Source organism: Sapajus apella, unplaced genomic scaffold (genome assembly GCF_009761245.1).
Source record: "Sapajus apella isolate SASKATOON/1434 unplaced genomic scaffold, GSC_monkey_1.0 scaffold6, whole genome shotgun sequence".
NCBI lineage: Eukaryota > Metazoa > Chordata > Mammalia > Primates > Cebidae > Sapajus > Sapajus apella.
Window position 1 is genome coordinate 79,667,765 of NW_022436946.1, and position 21,114 is coordinate 79,688,878.

A 21,114-nucleotide genomic window follows, 5' to 3' on the forward strand; every position below is an offset into this window, starting at 1 on the left:
ACACACACACACACACACACACACACACACACACACACACACACACAAAACATATATTATATACAAATATAATATTTTTTAGGTATGTCCAAAATACCAGCTTAATGGGATTCCCACTGGCCAAATTTAGGAGAAATTAAATGTCAAAATAAATAACAACAGTAATGGATTATAACCCACTGAATAAAATAAAAATTATTGTGTCCACACCAATATTATTAGATAATAAACATAAATATGAGGAATCTCATATTCAAAGTACAAAGCCCATAATCAAATGTAGAAGAAATGATTGAGTTAGCCAACCACTATTTGACAACTATCATGATAATACTTAATTTATATAAGAATCATCAAAAGATAATTACTGGTGTTATTGTTGAATATCAGGATTTTGTCTAATATCAAAGCATCATTCCATAAAATAATCAATTATTCCAAAGAAACAAACTGTAGTTTTTCATTGCAGAAGGCTGTAGAGCCACATTTATCAAGTGATCAAAATTAACTTCACTGACAACAGGTCAAATTGAAACCATGTGTTACCTGGCAGGATGCAAAGAGAAAAACATGACTTCCATGATATTCCTGCCAAAGATATATGATCCGAATCCATTTATGAAGATCTTTGGACAAATCCAAATTAACGTACCTACTAAAAATGACTGGTTCGTACCATCCCAAAAAAGAGTAATAAAAAATGAAGTAAGATTCAATTAAGTGTTAGAGATGAAATGAAAATAAAGGGACATGGAAATTAAATGCAATGTATTAGTGATTATCTCATTTTAGTATAAAAATAATTGTATAACTGCAGAAACTGAATAAAGATTATATATCAAATACCATTATTGTATCAATCTGAATTTTCTGATATTGATAATTATGCCCTAGTTATATAAGAAAATATATTAGTTTCTCAGAAAAACACTTTGGTATATTAGGGGCATTATATTTACAGCATAACCTCAACTAATTCAGAAAAAATTATAAATAGAAATAGGGACTAATAGCATATATGATAATTTGTTAACAGTGGAGGATTCTGAGTGTATACTTCCTCATATTATTCTTGATAGTATTCTTTTTTTTTTTTTTTTTTTTTTTTGAGACGGAAAAAAAAAACAACCGAGCCTTGTTACCCAGGCTGGAGTGCAATGGCGCGATCTCGGCTCACCGCAACCTCCGCCTCCTGGGTTCAAGCGATTCTCCTGCCTCAGCCCCCTGAGTAGCTGGGATTACATATTCTTGATAGTATTCTTGTATCTTTCTGTATATTTGAAATCAAGCCAACATAAACATACCCTAAAAGTTAAAATAAAGTCGTACATGCTTTAAATTTACCAATCATATCTGAATTACTGGAGGAGAAATGTGTTCCATAAAATTGGAAGCGGACAGTTTACTTAATAAACACAGGAAAAGAAAGATTCATTTTTGATCATTGAAATCCTATTGAGTGTACACCATGTGCTGCACAGTACGCTCAAAATTGGGAAATCAAAGGAGGGTAAGACTAGTGATAGAAAAAAAAAAATTACGATGTTATCACATGATACGGAAGTAATAGATCAAGACACCAAGAACATTTTCTTTGCATCCAGAAACATGTTTGATCTGAGAGATAGGCCAATGACCTGACTTTTGGATGGATAGATGAGAATGAGTCATTTGAAGACGTCTGAGATGTCAAGGCCAAATTAAAAAGTTTTCACTAATATGCTTCTACAATCAACTATGAAGGTTGCTTTTAAATAATTTCTGCAAAACACAATTGCATGAAATATCAGGGACATGGATGAATCTGGAAACCATCGTTCTCAGTAAACTGACACAAGAACAGAAATTAAACACAGCATGTTCTCACTCATCGGCAGGTGTTGAACAATTAGAATATGTGGACACAGGGAGGGAAGCATGACATGCTGCGGTCAGTTGAGGGGGCTGGGGAGGGACAGTGGAGGGTGGGGAGGGTGGGGAGGAATAACAAGGAGAGAAATACCAGATACAGGTGATGGGTGGATGAAGGCAGCAAACCACCTTGCCATGTATGTATCTATGCAACAATCCTGCATGATCTGCACATGTACCCCAGAACCTAAAGTACAATAAAAAATTTGCATAAAAGTGATGCTTTAATTGATTATATCATTTTATACTTTTATAACAACTCATATGTATTCTTAGTATGAAAATAATTGAGAAAAAAGGAAATATGAATGTTTTCTTGTGGGAAACTGAAATGTTCATTCATGTTATTAACTTGATATTTATTAAGTGCTTATAGACTTTTCTAGAGTCTGAACTACTAGAAAAATAATTGAGAATTTACTAAACAATTTTTAAAAAGATTATTTTGAAATTTTTTATTATTTCATTAAAATATACAGCAAAGTGAAAGTGCTAAAACCACTCTAGGTTGAAAAGAATAACATCTTGTTTTGATTTAGTTTATTACATAAGTTATGCAAGGCAGTTTATCATATTAAAACAACATAAGATTTAAATTGTAAATTTATATATTTTGTGGGAAGCATTTGCATGTTAGAGTTGTATAATCCTGTGTTTATTCCTTGACATACAATGTTAAGAACTTTTCAAGCTGACTGTGTTCCTTTCCTTTGCTTTCTTGTGGCTCAGTAAATTAAGAGACAGACTTTTTGAGGCGGGAGAGTTAAATGAATTTATTTTAATTCTAATTTTAAATTGTCTTTCAGATAGCTCTTCTGAGTACCAGTGCATCTGTAAAATTCTGAGTTCTGATTTTCATTTGACTCAATACAATCACTATAATTGTGGTTTCAACAGCTAAGTTATGAGAAAAAGGAGGTTGAAGAGGATGATTTGTTGATTCACTAGTTTGATATTTCTGTGTAGAAATACAAACAAGCAGATAAAATCATCTGTTTTCAATTAAAGCAGGAAGTCAGGATTAGAGCTAGAGATATCCAATGTCTATTTATTCATTTATTAAATTAATACTCATTTATTGCTTCTATGTGCCAAAAACTTCTCTATATGTTATAATTACAAAGGCTGACATGTAACAGCAAGTAAGTATAAGACATCTCTAAAGAAATTACAAAGTTCAAAGAGAGGAGAATAGGAGCAAAGACTAATCCTTGCATAATTACTCTTGTTACATGCTGTATAATGATGTTTTATTTAATGATGAACCACATAAATTATATAGGTCGCATAACACTACATTATTTTTGTAACTTTTACAAGTTTAGATAAACAAATACTTATACTGTATTCTAATTGCCTACAGTATTTAGTAGAATAACATGCTGTATAGGTTTGCAGCCCAGGAGCAATGGGTTGTATCATACAGCCTAGATGAGTGAATTGGCTATACCATCTAGTTTGTGTAAGCACACTCTTTGATTTTGACACAATGATAAAGTTGCCTAACGATGCATTCTTTAGAAAGTTTGCCTGTTGTGAAGTGACACATGGTTGTATATACAAAATCTTAATAGAAGAAATAAGGCCCTAAATGGTTACAGGGCAGTTCTAGAGAAACAGAGGAACAACAGGAAGGAATAAGGGAGAAAAACTCCTTGCCAGGGAAAACTTGAGATATGATTGCTACACAGCATCAAATGCCTAAGAAAGTCCTATAGTGACTGAAGTTGGGGTTGTAATAAAAGGCTAATATATTTACCAAAAAGCAGTTTAATTAGTGACTTCTCAAGCCTGATAGAGTCTGGGAGCTGAAGCAAAGCTTCAAAGATTTAACGAAGAAAAACATGGTGATGGCTAGGGAGCTGAGGATAAAATATTCTTTAAAGATACTTAGCAAGGAACTTCCATAGTATATTTCATAATGTCTGTTCTACTTTACATTTCCACCAACAATGTACAAGTGTTCTCTTTTTTAAGTGAAATAAACTAGACACAGAAAGAAAAATACTGCATGATGTTACTTACATGTGAACTCTAAAACAGCAGAATTCACAAAAACACAGCATAGCATGGTGGTTACCAGGTGCTAGAGTAGAAGCAGGGGTGAGGAAAATGGGAAGATGCTGGTATATGAGTCAAAGTTTCAGTTATGTAGGACAAATAAGCTCTACAGGGCTAATGTACAGCACAGTGACTATAGTTTATAATATTGTATTTTGTGCTCTTAAGTCTGGGCTTAGATCTTTAGTACCCTCACACCATACAGACACACAAATGTAACTGTGAAGAGATAGCTATGTTAATTAGCTTGACTGTAGCAATTAGTTCATTATACAGACACACACACACACACACACACACACACACACACACATACACACATACCTTAACATATCACACATTCTTAAATAGATAAAAGTTGTATAAAAACTTTAAAAATAACACATACCTCAATATATCACATATTCTTAAGTACATAAACGTTGTATAAAAACTTAAAAAATAAAACTATGTAGCAAAGAAGGAAAAGAGAAAGTTTACAGTCATTTACAAGTAAGCAGTCAGTGGAAAGAAGATGGGGAATTGATTTATTAGAAAAGGCTCGTGAGAAATATAATACTATGGCAGCTGCTTTGTATATTTATTGATCCCCAACTTCCGAGAGAAGAAAAGTGAATTTTGAGAGAAAGCTGGATCACTTGGTGGCATATGAGGATATATTTCATACCCTACTATGATCAACATGTAAGCTGGAAAGTCTTCACTTGTTCAAAAATATAAAAATCGAAATAACATAATCATTAAAAAATAATGAAAGATACTATAAGGTAACTGTGAGAAGATATTTTCAACTCATCTGCCTGATAAGTGTTTATTTTCCAAAATATTTAAATAATTTCTGAACAAAAATAATTAAGAATTGGATAAAGAAACCAACACGAAAGGATAAAAGTCATAAGCAGATGTTTCACAGTAGACAAAATATTAATAACCAGTAAATCTATGAAAGCTCTTTAACATCTTTAACAGTTGAAAAACTATCAAAGATAAAGTCAAAATAAGATAACGTAAAATCCCACAGGATTAGGAAAATGTGAAATTCTAATTTCATTTTTATTGAATGTTGTAGCAACAGGAATGCTTATCTACTACTAATGTAAGGATAAATTAACACAATGACTTTACTACTTAACAAAATTGAAGATGTGCATACTTAAAGCTTAGCAATTGTATTGCAAGATTTATAATTGAAAAAATTTTCAAATGTGCACCAGGAGATATTAAAGAACAATCATAATGTGTTGTTTGGAACTATAAAATTGAAAGCAACATAAATGTCTACACGCAGGAGAATCATTAAATAAACTATGGTATATTCTAATATGATATGAAAGACAGCAATATATATTACCAGGTCTTAGTCTCAGAAAAACGATGGTGAATAAATGAAATAACCAAGAGAATAAAGTATACAGTATTATTCCATTTCTCTAAGTGCCACAAAAACATACACAAAATACTATTTAGGGATACATATACAGTTGGTAAATATATAAAGTAACAAGAGAAAAATAAACTTTAAATTTAAAACAATAAAATCTGCATAGGGAAAAATGGAGATTTCATAGAAAAGAGTATACAAGTTTCTCAATGGTATTTACAATGCTCTATTTCTTAATCTGTATAGTAGATTACTGGGCAAACTATATCTGACATTTTAGTTGTACATCTATATTTTATATATTCCTTACAAGTTTATATATTTCATAGAACTAATTTTTTAAATATTATGAATAGATGAGTCCTAGCTATATCTATAAGTGTCCATAAATTCCATAGTCTTTCAGAAAGCTCACACCTTCACTGTGTAAACTATTGTCACCCTTTAATAGTGACTCTCTGACTTCTGAGTTATACATATGTCACTAACATTTCAAATAAAGTGATAGTATTTATAAAGAATACTATTTAAAAAAAAAAAAGAATACTATTTTTTCCTGCCTGCAATACCATTTAAATGTAAATATAATATAGGAAAATACTTACAAGACATTTATGAGTATGACACTTTTATTGGAGGCTATAGTATAAAACTATATTTATTATTAAATCGGACAGTTTGCATTTGAAAGTCAACATTCATAGTTTCTTGTTGTATTCTTAGGGAACTCTCTCTCATTCTTGTTTTCTCAATTTTCTGATCTATAAAAATGAGGATAACAAGAAGAGTCTCACACGATTGCAAAGTTTTTGCCTTTTTAGAAAATGTAGTCAAGGCTTAGCAGCAGTAAGAAGTGACAGAGAAGAAAAGTCACATTATTAAATATTGAAGACATGGTTTCTGAGGATGGATAATTTTGGAGATAAATAGAATAATCAGCCTTATTTTAATATACTCATGATAAAATACAAAAACAGATGCTTTCTTTACAGAATTTAAACTGTATTTTTAGCTTTGTATTTTGAAACACATCATGTTGACAGAAAAAAATAATGGCTGAGCAAGGTGGCACAGGCTTGTAATCTGGGCACTTTTGATGCCTGAAGCAGGTGGATCGCCTGAGGTTTGGAGTTCAAGACCAGCCTGGCCATCATGGTGAAACCCTGTCTATACTAAAAATACAAAAATTAACAGAGCATGTTGGTGCTCTCCTGTAATCCCAGATACTTAGGAGGCTGAGGCAGGAGAATCACTTGAAGTCAGGAGGTGGAGATCGCAGGGAGCCAAGATGGTGCCACTGCACTCCAGCCTGGGTGACAGAGCAGGCTCCATCTCCAAAGAAAGAAAAAAAAGAAAAAAGGAAAACAAAATGGACATTTTTCTAGAGAACCTGAAAATAGTAACTAACTTATGATACTCAAATAACATTTATAATTAAACACTAAAATTATTTTGGCATGGAGAACATATATTTTGCTATTTACAGGATTAGCAGCTTTTATAGAAAAGAATAGTTTAGGTTTAGTGAAGATAAGTAAAATATTTGACTTATTTGACAATCTAAAATGTGAACTAGATTGCACATATTCATATTTTTTGAAGTCAAGAAATATACATTATAGAGTGTATAATGAAAGTCAATATTATAATGCTAAAGAGATAAAAATACATAATATAAATTTAGAAAAAATACATACATGGAATAGCATAAAAGAAAACATGAAAATAGAGTCAAACTAGAGTTTCTTATTTGGGTAAAACCCTGTTTTATACAAGTATCACAAAAATGGAACATGTTCTTAAAATACAATTTTACTTGAAGTTTCTAAAATTAACAGATGAAAATGGATTTATTTTTGTGGAAAATGTTAGTGGGAAGGAGGAGTGCCTCGCTGCCACTACACCCCACACCTCCCAACCATACCTACTGAATGAATGTTTTCATAAATTCAGAAAAACAAAAATAGAGATGTTAAATTTCCAGAATCTCCTCTATTCAAAACATCTTTGCCTCTGGTATGCCATTGAGCCAGGACACAGCTAGGCAGACTGGTTTCTAACCTAAAATGGAATAACTCAAAACAGAAAGTGTACTAAAAACATAGGTTGGGGTGTTAAGAGTTTGATGGGTTAGTTTGGACTGTAGATCACAGCTCAAAAAAAGTGATGCTCGGTAATTCTCTGCTAAAGGTACTCTTCAGCTCCTTATACAGCAGAATATTGACATTTTTTGGGAGCCAGAAGAAAATGGCAATAAAACTAAAATAAAGAGAGATCAGAATATAACCTACCCTCCTTTAAAATGAAGTTTTCCTGGAAATGAAAGTATAATTATCAAGTTTATGTTATTTCTGAATTTTTTATATTAGATATCTCTATCTGCTAATTTTTTTTTGGTGTGTGCCCTCTCAATATATGTATATTTATGTTTGCCTTGCAACAATGTACTGTATTGCTAGAAGCTTCACAAAATAAATCAAAACAGAACATAAAAGAGGATGAAATCAAACAAATGGCAAATGTTTTTGTCTCATAGTTCAATATAGAGGCCGTTGTTTAGGTTGTTCATGTCAAATTGATTTTGTACTCTCCACTGTAATGTCTGTAAAAGGCACAGTTTGGAGTAAATGACCACTATCAATGGTAGAGCTTTGTTAGATCTCCTAAGATAAAATTATGCATAATAATAGAAAGATTATTAGATTTATAAATAACATTTAATAATAATAGCGCTGACAAGTCTTATATATCGTATTTTAAAACTGCATGATATGCTTTGGTAGGAGATTCGAGTTCTTATTTTTAAAAAGTATTTAAAGTTGTCTTGAATCAATTAAATTACTGCTCTCAATTTTATTTTAGTTTTCATCAAAATCATCTTTTATAAACATTTGAATTCATATTAGACATATTTAATTTTGAATGCTAAATCAAAATACCTAATGTACCCCCAAAATATATATGCCTACCATGTACCTATAAAATTTTAAAAATAATCAGAAATGATAAATTTAAAAGAGGGAAAAAATAAAAGTTACATATCATGTTTATATAGGATGACCATAAACTGAAAAGCATTTTATAAACTCATTAAAATTATAATTTGAGTGTTAAGTGATTTGGAATTATAAAAATCATATATGTTTTCTCTGTTTTTGCCATAAGCAATGAAAAATGCAGAGCTTTTAAAATAAAAACGTATTTCTCCATTCTCTTTTGGCTGATATCTTTTATCTTAAGTAGAGTAAATGTTGTTATGTGAACAGTGAAACCATTAAAGTCTCCAACCTTTATTTAAAAATCTCAAGTCTCACTTGGTCACTCTTTTCTTATTTACCTATAAAAGTCTTTCTGTATTAATAATGCATAAGTTAACAACCATAAAATTAGGGGATTTAAGTGACCAAGTAAAAAGTTTTACTACATTTTTAAGAAAAAAACCATAAAATTTTCTTTTTACTGATGTTTTTATCACTGACTGCTGACAAAGTTATGCATTAATTATTAAAAGTGAAGCTTTTTCAGCTATTCATGGACATGTGATCCACCTTCTAAATCTGAATTATCAAAGAGTATATTTATGTAAGGATAAAAGAAAGACACTGCCAGTCTTAGACCAAGAAAATTCTCTTCTGGAAGAGAAAAGTAAGCAAACAGACCCTAAACAATATAGTTGGCTTAACAGATTTCTGAAGTGAAAGGAAAATAATACAGATATCCATTTAATCTAATAAAACTAGTTTTTCTTAACTTCTTTAAAATCTCCATGTTTTCTTAGTTGTAGGCACATGAAGAATTTGTTTTATCTTCCACAATGTTTTGAAGAGTTAATATTTTGACAGCAGGTATATTTTGTTATTATGACACATAACCATCATTCTCGTAATTGAGATCTTATCAATACTAATGGAAAAAAGTTATAAAAACAGAACAGATAATCATAATAGTTGGCATTTGTTGAGTGTGAGTTATTATGACTAGTTTGATTGTACACGGATCATCTTACTTAATTTTACCTCAGTCTTATGAGTTAGGGGATCTGATTTCCCTTGTTGAAAATACAAAAAAGCAATCAGTTTAGAAAGGCTAAGTAGCTTTCCTGAATTCACACAGCCAGTAAATATTGAAACAATGACACTCAGTCCTATCATCAAAATAATTCATTTAATTGCCAACTATATCCAAATTGTGGCACTAATTCAGTCTTTGGGCTTTTGAATAATATATTTTCTATTATGTTTAACAGATACTTTTGAAGTTCATATATATATATATATATATATATATATATATATATATATATATCTCCACACTTGTTTTTGCTCCTAATGAATTGGAAAGAACTACATTGTATACATGGTGAATTTTTTTTTATTTTTGTGGGTACATAGTAGTGTATATATTTATGAGGTACATGGTATATTTTGATACAGGCATGTAATGCATAATAATCACATCATGGCAAATAGGGTATCCATTCCCTCAAACATTTATCTTTTGTGTTAAACAATCCAATTATAGTCTTTTAGTTATTTTAAATGTGCAATTTAATTATTATTGACTGCAATTGCCCTGTTATGCTATCAAACACTAGATCTTATTTATTCTTTCTAATATTTCTTGTACCCATTAGCAATCTCCACTTTCCTCCAGCCTCCTACTTTTCTTTACAGGCTCTGATAACCATCCTTCTACTCTCTCTCCATGAGGTCAATTGCTTAAACTTTTTAGTTCTCACAAAAAAAAAAAAAAAAAAAAATGAGAACATGCAACATTGGCTTTCTGTGCCTGGCACAACATAATGATCTCCAGTTTCATCTATATTGTTGGAAATAACAGTATTTCATTCCCTTTTTATAGCTGAATAGTAAGTACCCCATTGTATATATGTACCACATTTTCCTTGCCTGTTTATCTTACATACACTTAGGGGGCTTCCAGATCTTGGCTATTGTGAACAGGTTTGCAACAAACATGAAAGTACAAAGATCCCTTCAATATACTGATTTCCTTTCTTTTGAGTATGTACCTAGCAGTGGGATTGCTGGATCACATAGTAGCTCTATTTTTAGTTCTTTGAAACGTACCCCCCCAAACTGTTCTGCACAGGGTTGTATTAATACGAATGCATATTCCCACTAATATGGTTTGGCTGTGTCCCCACCCAAATCTCATCTTGAATTGTTGCTCTCACAATTCCCACATGTCATGGGAGGGACTCAGTAAGAAATAATTGAATCATGGGTGAGATTTTTTTTTCCCGTGCTGTTTTTGTGATAGTGAATAAGTCTCACGAGGTTCGATTATTTTATAAAGGAGAGTTTTCTGGCATAAATCCTCTTCTCTTGACTGCAGCCAACCATGTAAGATGTGACTTTGCTGCTCTTTGCCTTCTGCCATGATTGTGAGGCTTGCCATTTCAAACTGTGAGTCCATTAAACCTCCTTCTTCTAAATTACCCAGTCACAGGTATGTCTTTATTAGCAGTGTGAGAACAGACAAATACACCCACCAAGTGTACAGGTATCTTTTCTCCACAACCTCACCAGTATTTGTTATTGCCTGTCATTTGAGTAAAAGCCATTCTAAGTGGGGTGAGATAAAATCCCATTGTAGTATTGATGTATTTCTCTGATGATCAGTGGTGCCAAGCACCTTTTCATATGCCTCTCTTCCATTTCTATAACTTCATTATATAAATGTCAATTCTTGGCTTTTGCCATTTTAAATCAGATTATTAGCATTTTCCTATAGAGTTGTTTGAGCTCCTTATACATTCTGACTTTTAATATCTTGTCAGATGAGTAGTTTGCAAATATTTTCCCCCATTCTGTGAGTTATATCTTCACTTTGTTGATTGTTTCCTTTGCTGTGCAGAGGCTTCTTAACTTAATGTAATCCCATTTCTCCATGTTTGCTTTGATTGCTTGTGTCTGTAGGGTATTTCTCAAAACATTTTCAACCAGCCCAATGTCCTGGGGAGCTCCCCAAATGTTTTCTTGTAATAGTTTCATAGTTTGAAGACTTAGGTTTAAGTCTTTAATTAATTTTAATTTTTGTATATGGAAATATATAGGGATCTCAATATTGTTTTCTCAAAAGACTGCAGTTTATTGTTTATATATTTGTAAGAACACCTGCTTTGAGTTCAGACTGCCTGAAATCAAATTCTACTTAACTAGGAAAACTTATTCAAGCCCTCTTTACATCAATTTCCTCAACTATAAAGTGGAGACGGTATTGATCCCAGATTGGTGTGTCAGTCCATTCCTGATACTATATCAAAATATCTTAGATTGAGTAGTTTATAAAAAATAGAAATGTATTTGTTACAATTCTGGAGGATGGGACATCCAAGATTAAGGTACCAGCATATTAGAAGATTCCGTGCCTGGTGAAGCCTCACTCTCTGCTTCAAAGGTGGTGTTTTTTTGCTGCTTTCTTTCATGGTGGAAGTGAAAGGAAGCTCCCACCAACCTCTTTTATAAGGGCACTAATTCAATTCATGAGAAAGGAACCTTCAATATTTATTCACCTATTAAAGGTTCTACTTCTAAATACTGTCGCATTTAGGGATTAAGTTCTAACAGAAGAATTTTGGGGACACGTCACTATTCAAATCATAGTCACAAGATTTTTGCTAACAATAAAAAGAACATTTGTTGTCCAAAAGACCACCAGTATGGCTGAAAAGTAGAAAGGAAATTTTTATTGGTGATAACAGTTTGCTAACTTGGAAGAAACAGTCTCTGATAGGAACTGAAGGTACTCTATCTTTGAAGAGGTAACGGGCAGATGGGTTTTATGACTCACAGAGTCATACATATTCAACACGTTTCTGGAAGATGCTATACATGAGGGCAGTTAAGCATATGCACAATGGATAAACATGTATGTAACATACATCCCATGTTCACTTTGGGGTGAGATTTGGCATTAAAATGACATGGAGTCTGGGTTGTAAATTAGTTTAGAAAGGGGCTGACATTTTGACTAATAACTTTTGTAGTTAGGGTGTTAGTTTACCAAGAGTGTGATTTTAATTATAGCCATAGGAATTTAGAAAGTTGTCATGCAAGTTGAATCCTGAGCCTTCAGCCCGGAGGTGACTTTCTAGTTCCATTAGCCTTAGGGTCCAGCTTATTTGATAAAGCAGCATCTATTTTGGTCTCTCTAATCATACAATGCATGTTAGGTAAAACTTCAGTCATCTTAAGCTATCATTGTTATTGTTCTTGGTGGAGCACTTTTGAAAAGTAGAAAAGTTTTTCAGCTTTGGAAAGCAATTAATCTGCATAAGAAACTAAGCTCTGATCTTTACTAGTTATATGACCTTGGGCAAATATGTAATCTTAGAATTTTACTTTATCTGTATTTTAAAAATATATAAAAATATTATTGTTAAGACTACTGACTTACATAACATACAAAGTGCATAACAGTGTTAGACACATTGTTTATTCTCAATAATGTAAGTTTTTCCTTGATCTTCCCCAGGTACAGAGTGAATTATATCTCTGATTTTAAATAAAAAAACAAAATGATAGGCCCTTCTATTAAAAAGATGATTAATAATACTATTTAGTCCAAATTTTTGAGCTTTTGAGAAATTCCAATTTAATATTAATGCTTCGCTTATAATCAAAGTAGTATTTTGTGTATTATAAAAGCCAAATGTTTTATGTCTGTTCAAAAAATATTTATTTAACATTTTTTGGATGTCAAGCTGTGAATTAGGCATTTATTATAAATACAATACTATATCTGTAATTAAAGCAAAAATGAAAATTTTAATATTATGTTCTAAGTGTCATGATATTAAGATAAAAATATGAGTAGCCATAATTATTAAAAAAGTGATTAAATAGCTAGTATGCAAGTGTTTGGGATAATGCCAGGGATAGAACATGTAAAAATGAATGAATAAAAATGCTGTTAATGAAAAGGAGGTATAGCCTGAGAATGGACTAATGGATGGGATATGGAATATCCTGGCTACTGAAGGAAACTATAAGAAGATGGACATAAATAGCCATTGGAGCATGAGCTAAGGTGAAATAGAAGACAGCTTTGGGGACATAGACTAGAGGCTTGGGTCTCATGCTAAGAAGCTCTGACAGTAGTTTTAAGGTTCCTTAAAGGAAACAAAGAGGTAGGAGGGAGAAGAGTAATTGGTCTTGTATATCTTCCTCAGTTTTTATTCAAAATGACCTCTTAAAATATGCCTGCTAGTTTAAAGTTTTGTGGAATTTATTCACTCATTTAATTGATAAACATTTATTGAGTATTAATCACGTGTCAGGGATGGTTGTAAGCCCTAGATATTCAACCATGACCCAGAAAGACAAAAATATGTCCACGTAGAGCTTCTTGTCTAGAGTTAGAAAGACAGTCACTGAGTGAAATACATAAATTATAAAATCTCTTATAATGTAATTAGAACTAAGGTAAACAAATAAGAAAGAAAATAAAGTGTATGGGGTGTGGAAATTTAGAAAAGGTATCCAAGAAATGTATAATTAAGTAACATATTTGGGTACAAATATTCAAAAGTTTTATCATAAACTATTCTCTTGGAACTAGTAGTCTTTTTAAAAATAACACAGACTAAAGACATCATTTCAGTGGATGAATATGATCAAATTTTCAGTTAAAATAGATCAGTCTGGCTACAGCATGTAAAATAGACAAGCTGGGCAAGATTCTAGGTAAGAGAATCCATTCAGAGCTTGCTGAGGAAGTCCAGAGTTCATGGCAAATTCGAGCAAAAATCGTAGGGATGGGGAAGGAGCAGTGGCAAGGAAGATAGGGAAGATAAAAGAAATTGTTAGGAAATAGGTGCAAATTTGTAAAGAAACTCATGTAGAGGATGACAAAACATAATAGCTAGAATAATTCCTAGATTTCTGAATAAAGTTTCATGGGACAGATTTTTATCAAAAGAAAGCTTAAAAGCAGTATGGCAAGACTGTCAGCTTTGTGAAAATTCAGCTCACCAGGTATCTAGTATGTGGTTTAGGAATATATTCCTGAATATAATGCCTGTCATATAGAAATACAGTAACTGTTTGTTCACTCAATGAATGAGTAATTATATTTAATTTGAAGTGATTGGGGCTCTGAGGAGTTAGATAAATTAGATGCTAAAGAACAAATCCTAGAATGAATATATGAATTTGGGAGTCACAAAATCAAAGCAGTAGTTAAAACCAAGAAAATGAACAGAGTTGCAAAAGCAAATATGTTTGCAGAGACTGACAGACTAAGATTGATGACATATGTGAACATAAGCCTTAAAGCAGTGGGGCAAGAATAGTATAAGACTGCTTATGCCTTTCATTTATATTTCATCGTTATGAGCATTTTACATTTATTTTTATCTTCTCTTTCTCCTTCCTTGCTTTCACACGGAGAGTAAACTGCAGACATTATGTCTCATAATCCCAGAAAATTTTAGAATGCATTTAAAAGGACTCAGCTACATAACCACAGTACCATCATCGAAATTAAGACATTAACACTGATAAAGTACTATAATCTAATCCACAGATTCCAGTCAGAAATCACTAATTGTTCTAATGTCATTTATAGGAAAAGGTTTCTATTAAGGAGGATACACTACATTTATTGTGCCTCTTTCAATTTGGAAGAATTTTTCTGATTTCCTTTGTCTTTCAGGATCGTGGCACAGTTGAAGATTGTAGGCCAATCATTTTGTAAGAAGTTCCTCAATTTAGGGTTGTCTGTGTTTTTTCCAAAGTAAAATTCCATGGTCAGGTATCTTCAAAAACAGCAGGTCTGGAAATATTCTTCTTCTATCTTCCTATTCTTTTGTTTTTTGGAAACTAAGGTCAAACTGATTTAACATAAAATTAAACATTTTAAAGTGAACAATGTCTACACCAGAAATGTTGGTCACAATCCCACGGTGATAACTACCATGCTTGGGAATGAGAAACAGTATGCAAGTGAGCAAAAATGCCACAACACTGTCTTACTAAAAAGCAGTCTTACTAAAAGACTACTTACTAAAATTAGTCTTCCAAATGAAGAAGTAGCTGTAAGTTTTGGATTAATTTCTAGAATTATGAAAAAGTTTATTCTATCAGTTATTGCCAGTTTTAATGGTTTCGATGGAAGGATAGGTTGAGCGCCTTACTCTGCCATTTTCCATGATGTTACTACTATAAAAAATTGTCTTGTACATTTATTATGTTTAATCTTTACCAACATATATTGAATTCTGAATCTTAAATAGAAATTTAATTCTACTTCTTTGTACAAGTATTTCTGTTTTTATGTAATCTCATTTGCCTTTTTGATATCAAATGCCTTCATATTCTTCAGGCTTTCTATCATCAATTGCTTGTTTTCTTTCTTTCTGTTGAAATTTGGGTTTAATAACTTGGTGTAGAGGACTGAGGCAAGATGCACTTCCACAATGATCTATAATGTCAGAAATGTGTAAGTAAATTTTATTCGCCTATAAACATTCAAGCCCTATGGAGGGGCGCATTGATATAACCTTGTGACCATTCATATGACTCAAAAAAATTCTCTTAGAACATAGCTTACTCTCTTTATTGGTGGGTTTTGCATCTATGGATTCAACCAATATGGATTGAAAATATTTGAAAAAAAAAAATAGATGGTGGCATCTGTACTGAGCAATAGAGATTTTTTTGCCATACTTTCCTAAACAATATAGTATGACAAATATTTATATATAATTTACATTGTATTAGGCATTATAAGTAATTTAGAAATGATTTAAAGTATACAGGAAGATATATATATATATAGATCATGTATGCAAATACTATATAATTTTATATAGGGACTTGAACATCTAGGAAATTTGCTCTCTGTGGAGGGACCCAATCTCCCACGGATACTGAGAAAGTACCATACTTACTATTTAAATTTTAGCAAGAATTTACATTGGTACACGTATAAATTGGACTGTGCATTTCTACATAACTGATTCTGAGAATGGGATGCATAAACATCCCTTAAGATAATACACATGCAGAGGATCCAAGATGGCCATTTAGGGACAGCTCAGGATTGCATCTCCCAGTGAAAGCACAGAGGGTGAGTAGACGCCGCATTTTTATTGCCCACAGGCTAGGCAATTCACAGGCAGAGGTGCTCCACAGGTCACCAGGGCTGCTGTTTCGGCCAGCATGGCTGTGCCGGCCGGCACCGCTGCTTTGCCTCTCACGGGCGGAAAAGACGAGCCACAAACCTCAGTGCTGCTGTTTAAGCCAGCTCAGTGAGTGGCTGCAGGGGAAAACAAACAGACCCTGGCGCCTCTTCAACAGGCGACTGGAACACCAACTTAAAAAAGGCCCTGAGGCAGGGAGCTAGGCGATCAGGCTCGGCTGGTCCCACCCCCACAAAAGAATAGAAATCAGAAACTCTGGATTGAGAGTTTCACAGCAAGCGCGCTGAACCCGGAACTGTTCAGCTCTGTGTGGGAGGGGCGTCCGCCATTATCGAGGCAGCCCGCCGTTGCCAAGGCAACCCACAATTGCCAAGGCAGCCTGCCGTTGCCAAGGCAACCTGCCATTGCTGAGACAGCCCGCCGTTGCCAAGGCGACCCGCCACAGCAGAGAGACTCCGCCTCAACAGAGGCGGGCCACAATCGCCAAAGCACTTCTAACTACACCCATATAAACAGGACTGCAGGGAAGTTCACTCGGCAGCTGGGCGGAGCCCACACCAGCTCAGCAAAGCCTCTACAGGCCGACAGTGACTAGGCTGCCTCCTTCCTCGGCAGGGCAGCTCTGTAGGAAAAAAAAAAAAGAAGGCAGCAGCATAACAGAAACTCATAAATAAAGCCCTAAATCCCAGGGACAGAGCACCTGGGAACAAAAAGCGGTTTATGAGTTCTGCTGCAGCAGACCTAAACGTACCTGCCCAGCAGCTCTGAATGAACAACAGAGCTCTCAGCTCAGCATTTGAGCTCCTATAAAGAAGAGACCATCTCCTCAAGCAGCTCCCTGACCCCTATATATCCAAAGAGACACCTCATAAAGGAGAGATCAGATTGACACTAGATGGGTATCCTTCTGGGACAAACATAGCAGAAGAAGAAAACTGGTAACAACCCTTGCTGTTCAGCAGCTGCTGCAGGTGAACCCCAGGCAAGCAGGGCCTGGAGTGGACCTCAGCAGACCTACAGCAGAGGGGCCAAACAGTCAGAAGGAAAACCAAGAAACAGAAATAACCTCATCATCAACAAACAGAACGTCAGTCTGAAAGATTTGAGACCCAATCTGAAAGTCAGCAACTACAAAGTCGACAGGTGGATAAATCGTTAAAGACGGGAAGAAGTCAGTGCAAAAAGGATGAAAACACCAGAAATCAGAACACCTCTCCTCCTACAAGGGATCACAACTCCTCACCAACAAGGGAACAAGGTTGGAGGGAGAACGAGTGTGGTGAAATGACAGAATAAGACTTCAGAAGGTGGGTGGTAAGAAACTTCTGTGAACTTAAAGAACATGTTCTAACCCAATGCAACTAAGAACCTCGAAAAAAGATTTGACGAAATGCTAACAAGAATGGACAAAATAGAAAGGAATATAAGTGAATTGATGGAGCTGAAAAACGCAACACGAGAATTTTGTGAAGCATGCACAAGTATCAATAGCCGAATTGACCAAGCAGAAAAAAGGATATCAGAGGTCGAAGATCAACTTAATGAAATAAAACGGGAAGGCAAGACTGGAGAAAAAAGGGTAAAAAGGAATGAACAAAATCTCCAAGAAATGTGGGACTATGTGAAAAGACCTAATCTACATTTGATAGGTGTACCTGAATGTGATGAAGAGAATGAATCCAAGCTGGAAAATACTCTTCAGGATATTCTCCAGGAAAACTTCCCTAACCTAACAAGGCAGGCAAACATTCAAGTCCAGGAAATACAGAGAACACCACAAAGATATTCGTCAAGAAGAGCAACCCCAAGGCACATAATCGTCAGATTCACCGGGGTTGAAATGAAGAAGGAAATACTAAGGGCACCCAGAGAGAAAGGTCAGGTTACCCACAAAGGGAAGCCCATCAAACTCACAGCAGATCTCTCAGCAGAAACCCTACAAGCCAGAAGACAGTGGGGGCCAATATTCAACATCCTTAAAGAAAAGAACTTTCAACCCAGAATCTCCTATCCAGCCAAACTAAGCTTCATAAGCGAAGGAAAAATAAAATCCTTTGGGAACATGCAAGTACTCAGAGATTTTGCCACCACCAGGCCAGCTCTACAAGAGCTCCTGAAAGAGGCTCTACACATATAAAGGAACAACAAGTGCCAGCTCAACTAAAGGGCAAAACACCCAGCTAGCACCAAAATGGCAGTATCAAATTCACATATAACAATATTAACCCTAAATGTAAATGGACTAAATGCCCCAATCAAAAGACACAGATTGGCAAAATGGATAAAAAGCCAAAACCCATCAGTGTGCTGTATCCAGGAAACACATCTCACATGCAAGGATACACAAAGGCTCAAAATTAAGGGATGGAGGAAGATTTACCAAGCAAATGGAGAGCAAAAAAATGCAGGAGTTGCAATTCTCATCTCTGATAAATTAGACTTTAAAGCAACAAAGATCATAAGAGACAAAGAAGGACATTACATAATGGTAAAAGGATCAATGCAACAAGTAGAGCTAATGATCCTAAATATATACGCACCCAATACAGGAGCACCCAGATACATAAGGCAAGTTGTTCATGACTTACAAAGAGACTTAGACTCCCACACAATAATAGTGGGAGACTTTAACACCCCATTGTCATTATTAGACAGATCAACCAGACAGAAAATTAACAAGGAGATCCAGGACTTGAACTCAGACCTGGACCAAGCAAACCTAATAGACACTTACAGAACCCTCCACCCCAAATCCACAGAATATACATTCTTCTCAGCACCACATCACACCTACTCTAAAATTGACCACATAATTGGGAGTAAATCACTCCTCAGCAAATGCAAAAGAACGGAAATCATAACAAACACTCTCTCAGACCACAGTGCAATCAAATTAGAACTCAGAATTCAAAAATTAACCCAGAACTGCACAGCTTCATGGAAACTGAACAACTTGCTCTTGAATGTTGACTGGATAAACAATGAAATGAAGGCAGAAATAAAGATGTTCTTCGAAACCAACGAGAATGAAGACACAACATACCAGAATCTCTGGGACACATTTAAAGCAGTCTCTAGAGGAAAATATATAGCAACAAGTGCCCACATGAGAAGCAAGGAGAGATCAAAAATTGACACCCTATCGTCAAAACTGAAAGAGCTAGAGGAGCAAGATCAAAAAAACTCAAAGTCTAGCAGAAGACAAGAAATAGCTAAGATCAGAGCAGAACTGAAGGAGATAGAGACACAAAAAACCCTTCAAAAAATCAATAAATCCTTGAGCTGGTTTTCTGAAAAGATCAAAAAAATAGACAGACCACTAGCCAGATTAATAAAAAAGAAAAGAGAGAAAAACCAAATTGATGCAATAAAAAATGATAAAGGGGATAGCACCACAGATTCCACAGAAATTCAAACCATAATCAGAGATTGTTATAAACAACTCTATGCACATAAACTAATAAACCTGGAAGAAATGGATAAATTCCTGGACACTTGCCTCCTCCCAAGCCTAAACAAGGAAGAAGCCGAAACCCTGAAGAGACCCATAACAAGGTCTGAAGTTGAGGCAGCAATTAAAAGCTTACCACCCAAAAAAAGCCCAGGTCCAGATGGGTTCACAGTCGAATTCTACCAGACGTACAAAGAGAAGCTGGTACCATTCCTTCTGAAACTATTCCAAACAATACAAAAAGAGGGAATTCTTCCCAAATCATTTTATGACACCAACATCATCCTGATTCCAAAACCCGGCAGAGACTCAACAAGAAAAGAAAACTTCAGGCCAATATCCATGATGAACTTAGACGCAAAAATCTTCAATAAAATACTGACAATCCGATTGCAGCAGCACATCAAAAAGCTTAACCACCATGATCAAGTAGGCTTCATCCCGGGGATGCAAGGCTGGTTCAACATACGCAAGTCTATAAATGTAATTCACCACATAAACAGAACAAAAGACAAAAATCACATGATTATCTCAATTGATGCAGAGAAGGCCTTTGACAAAATTCAACAGCCTTTTATGCTAAAAACCCTCAATAAGCTAGGTATTAACAGAATGTATCTCAAAATAATAAAAGCTATTTATGACAAACCAACAGCCAATATCATACTGAATGGGCAAAAACTGGAAGCATTCCCCTTGAAATGTGGCACCAGACAAGGATGCCCGCTCTCACCACTGCTATTCAATATAGTATTAGAAGTTCTATCCAGAGCAATCAGGCAAGAAAAAGAAATGAAGGGCATCCAAATAGGAAAGGAGGAAGTCAAATTGTCTCTATTTGCAGATGACATGATTGTATATCTAGAACCCAATCATCTCAGCCCCAAATCTCCTGAAACTGATAAGCAAATTCAGCAAAGTCTCAGGATACAAAATCAATGTGCAAAAATCACAAGCATTCATATACACCAATAACAGACTTAAAGAGAGCCAAATCAAGAACAAACTTCCATTCACAATTGCCACAAAGAGAATAAAATACTTAGGAATACAACTAACAAGGAACGTAAAGGACCTCTTCAAGGAGAACTACAAGCCACTGCTCAACGAAATAAGAGAGGACACAAACAGATGGAGAAACAT